Raw genomic sequence first — 12,029 nt, forward strand, 5'->3', positions numbered from 1 at the left:
TGATCACTATCTGCTTTCATGATCACCCTGAAGTCCAGAACCGTGGGCCACATGCTTGTATCTACAAAAATGTAGTCCAAACGCGATTCATGGTCCTTCCTATTGAAGGTGCACACTGAAGGAGCATCAGATGGTGTGCGCCCATTACAAGCCCTCAGGGCGTAATTCAAGGTGAGGGACGTAATTTGCAGCACCAAGGGAGACCATGATTTCGGGTTTGGGGATTGACAGGGGGGGATCCCCCAGTAATCGTCCTCAGCCATTAAGGCACCCTCCTTTAGACCTTTTAGTGGTTCAAAATGTTGAAATCCCCTCCCATCAGTATCTTGCAATCAACGGGTAATTGTCCCAAAAATGAGGATAGATCATCTAGGGTGGATGATTCCATGGACACACTCACTGGACGCGAGTACACATTAACAATCGGCAGGTTGTAGGCGTGTGGCCATTTACGAAGAACACATTGTATGTCTTCCGAATGTGTTGATATTATCTCCGCTATACAACCCATGTGACTAGCCACCCAGATAGCGAGTCCTCCAGAAGGCCTCCCTTTGCCACCCCACCTGGCATGGACATAGAAAGTTGCATAACCCACCCTGGGGTAAACTTCCCTAGCCCAAGTCTCCTGAAAGAGACAGATGTCATTGCTATCTACTAGGGAACCCCAGTCGCTGGAATCTATTTTATTGGTGATACCTGCAACGTTCCATGAGAGAACCTTCATCCTTTTTGGGCCTCGCTTGAGTGCCATTCCCCTCACTCTCTCGCCCACTGTATCTGTGTTTGGCGCTAAAACCCCGTCCAGAATTGCCTGCCCTTCTTGTACCCCGAAATCTGTTACTACATGAGATAATATGTTCTGGTGAAGTATTCTTGACGAGTGGAGGCCAGAGGGTGTAGTTAATAATTCAATAGGGGAGCCCTGAGTACTAATGGTGCCTAACCGCTCTGGCAATAAGGGGACAGGGCTAGGGTTGCCAATGTCAGAGATATATGTCCCTGTCCCAAGCTGAGCAATAGGGAGGACCTCCCCTTCGCTACCCACAACAGAGACAGCCCTTGAAAGTCAGTCAACCTGGTCAAGGAAACTGTATCTGTTGGCATGAACATAATTGCTCGGTATACTTATGTCATGGCGTGGGGGCCTATACCTTGAACCGTCAATGGCAAAGCCAACCCTAGTCCAGCCGTTGTTCGCCCCAGGATGCGAATTATCGCTTCTTGGGTAGAAAAACGACAGCGGTACCAATTCAATGGATGTATTCCCTGCTTTGATTAAAGACACCATCCCGGCTACTCCCCCTGGCGCGGGTTCCGTCTCTCCCCCTCACAATGCCCTCTCTTTCACTCAGTTTCCTCCCTTAGATCCCACTTCCCTGGCCACATTGGCTACCCATATTAAGTCTGGATCTCCAGACGACTGTTGTCCCCCCACCATACTACGAGACATCTGCCATTCTCTACCCGACTGCATCCTTCCCCTGCTGAATTCCTCTCTCTCGTCGGGTACGGTACCCTGCTCCTTCAAGGAGGCCGTTCTGGTGCCTCTACTGAAGAAGCCTGGGGCTGATCCCGCCGTTCCGGCGAACTACCGCCCCATCTCTCTCTTGCCTTTCTTCTCTAAAATCCTGGAAGCCCACGCCGCCTGTCTCTCACAGTTTATCGAGAGCTCCAACTTTCTCGAGGCCAATCAGGCCGGCTTCAGACCCGGCCACTCCACGGAGACTGTGATCTTGGCCGTGCTGGATGCCTTGAGAGACGGCGCTGACAAGGGTACCCCCCAGGCCTTGGTTTTATTAGATCTGTCAGCCGCTTTCGACACGGTGGACCACAACATCCTCCTCCGCCGTGTCGAGCAGGCTGGCATCCAGGGCCTGGCGCTGGCATGGGTCAAATCCTTCCTGACCGGGAGGTCTCAGACCCTCAGCCTGGGCACTCTTAGAGCTCCTAGGGAGCACTTGCCCTGCGGGGTCCCTCAGGGCTCCTCCTTATCCCCTCTTCTCTTTAACCTCTATCTTCGACCCCTCCTTTTTTCTCTGAGGCAGTGGGACGTCACCGTTTTTAATTACGCGGACGACCTGCAACTCATCTTTCCTCTCGATTCCCCCTCTGCTATTCCTAACTTCCAGGCAGCCATGTCCCACATCCTACAGTGGATGTGTCAAAACCAGCTCAAATTGAATCCCGGAAAGACGGAGCTCCTTCTTCCTGGCAGGAGCTCTACCCACTGGGGTCTGTACTTTTGGCCGGCAGAACTTGGCCCCCCCCCACCCCTGTGGCCTCGGTAAAAAGTCTCGGGGTCACTATTGACTCCGGCCTCTCCCTTGGGCCCCAAGTGGGGACGGTGGTCTCCTCCTGCATGTTCCAGCTGCGCAGGATCAGGAAGGTGGCCTATCTCCTCACTCCTGAAGCTCTTCTGCAAGTAATTATGGCCCTTGTCCTCTCCCGCTTAGATTTTTCGAACTCTATTTACCACGGTCTGCCTAAAACATCTCTCTCCAGACTACAATCTGTTCAAAATCAAGCGGCGAGACTGGCCCTTGGGATTCCGAAATGGCAATCCGCCAAACCCCTTCTTTCTAAACTGCATTGGCTCCCTGTCATCTCGAGGGCAGCCTTTAAGATCGGCTGCCTCACCTTTAAATCTTTATCTGGCTCCTGTCCCGTCTTTCTGAAATCTCTTATCAGGCCCTATTGTCCTTCACGGAACCTGAGATCTTCCCACCTTCACTTCCTACTCATCCCCCCCATCAAACTTTGCAGATCTGGAGGCCGGAGATTCGCATTCCTGGCCCCTAAACTTTGGAACTCCTTTCCCCTCTCTCTCAAAACCTCTTACTCTCTCATTCTTTTCCGTAAATCCCTAAAAACATGGCTCTTCCCTCAATCTGGCTAAATCCCTCTGGTCCTTCAGCATTCAACCAGCGCCAGGAAACCCACGGTGTCAGTGCGCTTTACAAGCTCCCCTTACAATACAATACAATACACCCCAGCCAATTACAAATATGGGAAGCAATCTGGGAATCCCTAAAACTTACAAGGATACAGCCACCCCCTATTTTCTTTGCGGTGTGCCCAACCCAAGAAACCCTCCTGACCATCAGTATTTCCCCTCTCAAATTTGATGGTAGTGGCCTATGAATATTCAACCAGCTTATAACTTTGTTTCGTAGGGAATCAAAAGATTCCAAAGCAGAGTTGTAAAGCTCGGGAACCCCGGTCAAAATTACAGTGTAGGCCGCCGCCTCCGGAGGCAGATTGACTATATTTGGCCGGTTTAAGTTATTGCCAGTCCGATGGGAACGATCAGCCATCCTGATGGGTGTCTTTTCCTGCCTCGTTATAGTTGTCGGAATAGGCAACTTTGACTTCCGGACTAGAGGCACGGGGGGTAGTTGCCTTGGAAGGGGTAATGGGTTAGGTTGGGATAGGGTCACTGTAGGTGCATTCACGATGGGGATAGAATTGGGCTGTTTTGGAAGTAAAGTGCTGGGAGCACTGGGGAGAGGGGAAATCCTCGTATTTACTACAGTTACTCCTTGAATGCTAGTCCTAGTTCCTAGCTGGTCCTCCATACCCCCGGTTGCTTTTTCTATTGCTAGGAGTCTGGTGTCAATACAATCAAGCCTAGCCAACAGGGGGTCTAGCAGTTTTTTAAGGATGTTAGTGATAAAATGAATGGAGTGGTCCATACTACTACACGACCCTTCACCAAAAATAAACGGGCCGGACTGTAATGGCATCAGAGTGTGGGCAGGGTGCAATGGACTCGCTGTTTCATTTACAATCACGGTGGAGGCGTTTTCCGTGACGTCAGTGATATTCGCAGTAGTGTTGGGGATGTGATCCAGTTTTGCCCTCTTTGCACCCTTTGACTCTCTAGGTCTTTTTCTTTTCGGGACTGCACCCTCTCGAAGACCCCGTAGATGTGTTGAGTTCGAATCGCTCCCCTCATCCTGGGTCAGAACTGGATGGGGTGTTGGAGATAAAGTCACCTCAGGTATAATGAGAGGGGAGTCTCGGTCTCGGTGTGAAATGGAAGGTGTCCTCAGCTGCTGGAACACTGATTCAATCGTTTGGTCGATACTATCCAAGAGGGATAGGTGAGTTACATCGAATAAGTCTGGGGATGTGACATTCGTGGTTGAGCCCAGGGAAGATCGCTGCTAACTATCAATCCCTTCTACTAACTGTTTTTCTAAGGCTGAGAGTCCGTTGTTTACCACAGTATTTGCTTTAATGAGAAAGCTATCCAAAGTACCTGTTACCAAGGTGGCCGCTTTACTCCTCGTCTCCCTCATTGCCATGTTGATCAGTTCCTGGTTTGCACAGCTCCAGACCAAGTTGTTAGAGTGTGGTGCAAACAGACCAAGGGCAGCTGGCCAGGTACTTAGAGAGGAGGCCCGGTCCGGTCTCCCCCGGGCTCGAACGGGCTACAACAGGCACGCCCTTGGCCCGGGCTTTGCCTGGCACCCGTACCGCGATACGCGGATCAGTGGTTAGATATATAGTTAATGAAGGGGGCGGGAAGAGGAAGCAGGTGCGGTCGAAGTGCTCCCGCACAGACTGCTGGTCCTCGCAGTCCCGCTCCCACGGCAAGTTGGCTGTGATTCCTCCGGTCCTCAGTCCCTTAGATCGGCAAGGTGTCCGGTAAAGTTAATTAAAAGCAGTGTCCCAGGGTTATAAAAGCTGGCAGGAAAACAGGGTCACGAAGCACTTACGTCCGCGAGCCGTTATGTGCTGGATGAAGGGGGCGGGAAGAGGAAGCAGGTGCGGCGATGTGCTCCCGCACAGACTGCTGGTCCTCGCAGTCCCGCTCCCACGGCAAGTTTGGCTGTGATTCCTCCGGTCCTCAGTCCCTTAGATCGGCAAGGTGTCCGGTAAAGTTAATTAAAAGCAGTGTCCCAGGGTTATAAAAGCTGGCAGGAAAACAGGGTCACGAAGCACTTACGTCCGCGAGCCGTTATGTGCTGGATGAAGGGGGCGGGAAGAGGAAGCAGGTGCGGCGATGTGCTCCCGCACAGACTGCTGGTCCTCGCAGTCCCGCTCCCACGGCAAGTTTGGCTGTGATTCCTCCGGTCCTCAGTCCCTTAGATCGGCAAGGTGTCCGGTAAAGTTAATTAAAAGCAGTGTCCCAGGGTTATAAAAGCTGGCAGGAAAACAGGGTCACGAAGCACTTATGTCCGCGGCTGCGAGCGGCACCCCAAATCAAATACTGGCTTAAATTGACATCATCATGCGACAGTGTTCTATCCTCGTACATGGAAACAAACATCATGGTACGTTCCAGAGAGAACCTATGTGCTACCCAGAAATTCAACAAAGAAGACCTCTACCAATCCTGTGCATGGCGGGGGTTACTCACTTGTTTGGTGTTCACCCGTGTCCCACGAAAATAACTGTAAGCGCGTTAGGGGGGGCGAACTAACAGTATCTAATCTGGAGGGCTCGGACTACCCATCCCCTTACAGCACCACATCCCCCGACTGGCCGGGCGAAATGAATAAACCCGTAATTTCCTGGTGGGCAACGGTTTGGCTGTTAGCATGCTGTTAGGGGGTTTGGGTTTTATTTATGCACGGTTGTTGCTGGGTAAGGACCATTTTGAGGCAGCATACTAGCGTTTCTGCAAGGCCTCCCGCCGCTCTGCGCAGTGGACAATTACATATCCAATCCACATATCAATGTCGGCTACATCGCAATAGTGGGGCGCCTCACTGTTCGATACACAATCCTGAGGGCTGCCTGAGTGCTGGTAAATCTGGGGGCAGACTGCGCTCCCCGGCCTGCGAAGGCTCCAGTTTGGGGCCGAAGGCATTTGTGCCCCGTTGGGGTAGCTGTGCGCTTAATAAATGCCTATTATTATCATTATTATTATTATTATTATTATTATTATTGTGTGGAACGGTGGACTGCGGCAGTGCTGGGAACGTTGGGAGCTATGGGAGGCAGGATGGGCCTGGGCGCAGCCGCTCTGCCAGTGCGGCTAGCAGAGCCTGAAACGCAGAATGTTGAGCCGACGATAAGACTCGAACTTTGCTTCCAGCTTATTTGCCCTATGCTGAAACAGAAATAAGTCCCTAGCATATGCCCCAACCAATGCCTACTAATAACTTGTTGCCATGCTGAACCTTTGAATAGATGGAGACTATTATGGGCGAGCAAGCAACTTCTTCTACGTTTATTTAATCATTCAGACATCGGACTTGCAGTAGCACCCAAGTACGCCGCACTGGCAGAGTGGCTGCACCCAGGCCCAGGCCGCACGGACAGCCCGACTGCCACACGGGGTGGGGAGGTAAATGACACACTACCCCCCACTTACGAGGGGAGCACCGGGATGCGGATCAACAGCTGGCACCGCCCAACTCCGACCCCCTGAATCAGCTCGGGGCAGTGGGGGGGGGGAGGGGCGGGGGAGACCCTGTGTACAACGCGAGGGAGCTGGCCAGACCCGCCCCCCCTTTAAGGCGGCTCGCAGGCATACCCGGGCCGCCCTGCCCTGTGTGCAATCCCGCGGGGGGGGTCCGAACAAATGCACTCACAATGCAAAAATGCTGGCAGCTCCCAAGGGTCATGTCCAAACGGGGTCAGGGTGAGGGACAAAGAGGGTGCCAGGTGGGCGGGGGAGGCATTTATTCCTCTCCCCGCCCCCCACCCCGGCCGGAAGTGATGAGCGGGACCCCCAAGGGGTCTCTGAAGACTAGGCTGCCCAGTGTGCCACCTTGTGACACTAAAGGGGCCGCCCTCTTATGAGGGTCCCTTGCGGGGACGTCGTCGGTCAGCCCGCATTAGCTGTGTCCATGGGAGAACGGGGCAGCTTTGCCGGCGCACTCCGGCCGACCTCGGGAGCGCTGCTCTCTCCAGGAAAGCCAGAAAAGTGTTCAGAAAGTGTGACCCGTCGAACACCGGCCTCCCCCCTCTGCGCTGATTACTGACTCCAGATGAAAACGGCAAGATGCAGGGGCCTTTCGAATCAACACCTTTGAGGACAGGTATCTATCTACATGTGTTTATTAATCTCTTATAAGGTTCCAAAGGCGAGACCTACTGGCTGTGCCAATGCTTGTTAGTTTTTACAGTTTCATATAGCGCAAACTCAATTTGTAGGTATTGGAGCGCTTTACACGAGCAGAAGTTAGGTTGTACAAGGACACATTCATTTTTAGTGGGGCACGGGGATATTGTTGAGCTGACGTCAGGACTCAAACCTGTTTCCCCAGCTTCAAAGTCGGCTGCTCTGGCCCTTATGCCACATCCTCTCCTTTGTGATCTGTGATAAAGTATGAGCACCAAATCAAACAAATCCATCACAACGTTATTAGAACAGGGTTTGTGAAAGATGAAATAATCAATTTATAGCAATGCTAAAACTGAAAAACGTAATTCATCCAGTTATGGATTATCTCTCATTGTGTTGGGCTAAACGTAAACATACAAAGCTGGCAAAATGCACCCTCAACAACAGTTTCTGCCCTAGCGTCAATTAAAACAAGTTAGCAAAGTTTGTTCAATTGAATTGAATGATATTTAGTTCACCTGCTAAGCTTGCAGAATGACCCAGGAAGGAAAGGACGTTACTGCAATTCATTATTGGGTTTTGAGGAAGAAGAAAACATACGTTTGTCGCCCTGTATGTACAATAACTCTAACGGGCAGATGCCACATATTTCAGTCATTGCAAAGTCAGAATGGACATTCCTTTAAAAGGGAAATGCAATACAGATTTACAATAAGGGATCTTTTCACACACGATAAATTACAAACCACTTTCCTTCCTATTCTCTGTCCTGATAATCGATTTGAAATTCTACCAAAACAAGCCCCGGAAGTGAGTTATTGCTCTTGGATTTATTTTGAGACAGACTGGAAACAAAACCCCTTTTGAAAAAGAACAACTAAAAGGAGGAAGGTCCATTTCGGCTTTTATTACATGACAAGATCTTATCTCGAATTTATTTGGTTCATACAATCAAAGCTTCGCTGCAGGCAGGAGTGCCAATTTATCTGATTATTATCTGAGCGTTTCCGGCCTCAACCCCAGCCCCTGCACCTCTGCTGGGTGCAAATGACATTCATTGTTCTGAAACAGTACTTTCTAAAGTGACCTGAAGGTGCTGAAACACCGAAGAGATGCTCAAAATAAACACAAGCATTCAAATGAACCGAAATGGGCTTCTCGGCGCTTCACACAAACAGACACCCAGGAACACACCACACCCATTTAATGATAAATTGTGACTTAATATCAATGCTGAATATACTGTTGTTTAATGTTGAAAATCATTTTGTTCTAATTTTATAAAAATATGTCTTAGTTTTTATTCTTTTTTTTAAAAAAATGATCGTAAATATTTTGGGGTTATTTTTTTATTTAAAGGTTTTGAATAAGTAGTATTTTACAGAAACATGTTTACATTTCTGACAACAATAGGTATGCATTTTTAATTCTTCCTTAGTTTTCATTAATTATATATTTGTATGCGTTGGGTGCATTTTGATTTATTTGAATATAATTTTAAACTGCATGCTTTATTTTATTTGGAAAGTGGATGTGGAAAGCTTTATTTAAAGTTACTTTAAATCAAAATTATTATATTTATAGTTAGATATGCCATATACATTTTAATTAATTATTTAAATTAATCAATACATTTTTTTATCTGTTAGTTATGTATTTGTTTATTTCATATTTCTTAACGTTTTTTGAAGTATTAAGGGTTCTAATGGGAAATTGAATAAGCAATGTGTTATATATATATATTTTCAATGTTTAAGTTTATTGAGAACAGTGAACAGCATTTAATAATGGTATAAAAAGTAATAACAAAAATCTAAAAAAGTTTTAAAATACATCAATAAGTGTGTAATAGAACTACTTAAAAAGATATGGATATGAACAAAAATGTACATTGTATGCTGTAAAAAACTGTTGAACTCCAAAAAATAACTTTAAGGGTGTCATTAAATGGGAAGAGAAAAAAAGGGAGCAGGGATGGGATTGAACGAACATGTTATTCAAAAACTGTAAATACAGAGTAATGTTAACAACTGTAGACATACTCCAAAGAGAGAAAAAACATTGGATATATGCATTTATAAAACTATGGCAAAGTTATGATAAAAGACAGAGAAACAAATTCAAGGTGGTTTTCAAACTTCAGCAGAAACATAACTGTCTTTGTCGGCAAGTAAGCTAGATTGGAATAAAAAAAAATTGTAATTGGGAGCCATAAACAATATTTCTTTATAGCTAAGGAAATGGGAGAGACATAATTAGTATTTACCTGGGGTTAAAACATACAGCATACTACCAAGATGAAAATAACATTGTGAGCCTGTTTCCAATTGGACATTATTAAGTGAAAAGTGACAGAAAGCAATAAATCTATTAGTTTATGACCTTGAGTTGACAGAGAACAGTCTGGAGCTAGACTTCCCAAGAAAATATTTGAAAAAGAAGTATAGTAACATTTAAGATCTTGTTGAGTTGGTGCCATACCAGCTTTCAAAACTGGAGAATGGAAGGGCATTCAAACAACATACGTTTTAGATCTTTAGATCGGCATTTGAACAAGTACCGGACCAACAAGATGAATTTAAATCCATAGAGAATTATTATAAGTTTATGGGAGTAAATAACAAATGATGATAGACACAATAAAGAGTTTGTAAAGTATTTGCAGCCCGTGTAGAATTATGGAGTTTAAGCTAAATCTTATTCCACAAAGTGATAGGCCAACATTCCAGCAAATCTTTTTCCCATGTCAACTCAGTCTTTGTTTTGATTTTGTCATTAGTGGTGTATATTAGTTGATAAATAGCAGACACTGTGGGATTGGTAATTAACAATGGGAAAAAAGTTTCAGATTTTGGGAAAGTTGAAGACGTTTGGGGTAATTTTCATATATAATCAACAACAACAAGTCTATATTTCGGCAATCTGCCTTAAAAGCACATATAAAATACTCAATCAGATAAAATGAATAGAAGCAAAAATACATTCAGTCGAATACATCACACTTTAAAACAATAAGTACAAATCCTTGCCAACTTATTGTTACGGTATAAATCACATCCATAAAATCAGCTTACACTAACCTCCTCTAACAAATAACGTGCCAAGTGCTTCGAAAAGGTACAGATCAAGGGAAGCCCAATACCTCAGGAATAAATTGGGGGCTTGGCTGCAGGCTCACCTTTTGCCTAGTCCTTCACATAAACAACAGATAGCGAGATACAGCTTAAACCAGGCTTTGATTCACATCAGACTTCAAAATGGCTTTTGCATATTTCCTGACACCTATATTCCAATAAATTGGAGCTAACCAGTTTCTCCTTCCATTCAAGTAGGCTTGACAGAAGAACAAAGCGTGCTCTTCTGTTTCCTGAGTGTTCCCACAAGATGGGCAAGCCCACTTGGTTGACTCAGGGGTGCCAGCCCACTTAGCATTGACACAGGCAAGTGGTAATGTGCTGTGGCAAAATTGAAGATACAACTTCCTAGCTGTTTAAATCTATAATGGTTCAGCATTCTAGAGAAACATGCCACTTGTATTTGTATATGAGTTCGTCCAAAAAAGAAAAAAAACACACATACAGTTCCATATTCTTTACAACACACAACATTCTTTAGGCGTTTTTTGTTGAAAATTCTTTATTCATTTTTTTGCTTTAGTATGCGATTTAAAACTGTAGCCTTAGAAGAAGAAGATGAATAAAGAATTTTCAACAAAAATTGCCTAAAGAATATTGTGTATTGTAAAGAATATGGACTGTATGTGGGTGTTTTTTTGACTGAACTCATATGCAAACACAAGTGACATGTTTCTCTAGAGTGCTGAGCCATTATAGATTTATTCAAATTTTGGAGCTTTCTCCTCTGGAAGTTGAAAGGGATTGAACTTCTGGTTTTCTGCACCACGCTAAGTATTCAAATCACTACCCCCACTTTTTGTGGAAGGTGCAGTAGCCTTTTGTCTCAATCCCTTTAACTTCCTAGCTGTTGGAGGTTCAATCTCATCAAGGAATTGCTCCAATTTAAATTCACCCTTCATCAGAATGAAGGAATCGGTCAAGGTGCCAAAAGTAGGTTGGGCCTGCACTTGACTCAGTTTGCACTGCCCATAATTTCCCTTTAAGATTGATTTATTAATTGAGGCAGCCGCCTGCAGATCATCCTACAGATTTCCACACCCCATCTTTCCTAGAGTCTCTCTAATATACTTGATCCAAGGTATACTTCCTGAACGAGAGATGCCTAGGACCTCCTTCAAGTCCTCCCGATATGAGTGGAGCTCAGAGGTGGCCCAGAGACGTCTCCAGAACAGGATTGGACTCACTCCAGCCCAGGCAGAGATAGATCCGAGGGCCATATCTAACCTGAGAGGAAGCAGGTGGGTACTAACTGGTAGACCCACCAATTGTCGTAGGAATCAATTTTCCACAATTACCCCAGGGCTCTGTGCCATAATGTATGCTACTAGGACCTGCTGTTTGTATATTTGAATCACTGGTGAAACAGGGTGAAAGTGAGATCCTCGTTGTACTTTAATCAACCACCCAAAGTGATTCTCTAGTTTGAGCCTACATCTTTCTATATAGCACCACTAATCTAACTGTTCTGTAAGCATCAGCCCAAGATATTCAGGGTATGCACACGTTCCAGGGGGATAGATATTGTGGAGATACTAGGATTTAAGACCATAAATTTAGTTTTTGTCACATTGATTTACAGGCTCCTCGGGCTGCAAAAGTTCTCCAAGCGCCCTAGAATTTTGGTTGCACCATAGGTGATTTAGATAGTAGGAGTGTATCATCTCCAAATATGAGGGCAGGAGCCCTAATGCCTAACACATTGGTTGAAATATGAGATTAGGTCATTGATGTAGAGAGTGAAAAGGGAGGGAAAGAACAGACCCCTGCCGTACCCCTCTATTTACAGAGAATCTATTCGTCAACTCGCCCAGTTGTCCACATTGGACTTGGGCATAGATATGTTCATAAAGCTTCTTAAGAAAGACCAG

This window comes from Lissotriton helveticus, chromosome 7 (genome assembly GCF_964261635.1).
Source record: "Lissotriton helveticus chromosome 7, aLisHel1.1, whole genome shotgun sequence".
NCBI lineage: Eukaryota > Metazoa > Chordata > Amphibia > Caudata > Salamandridae > Lissotriton > Lissotriton helveticus.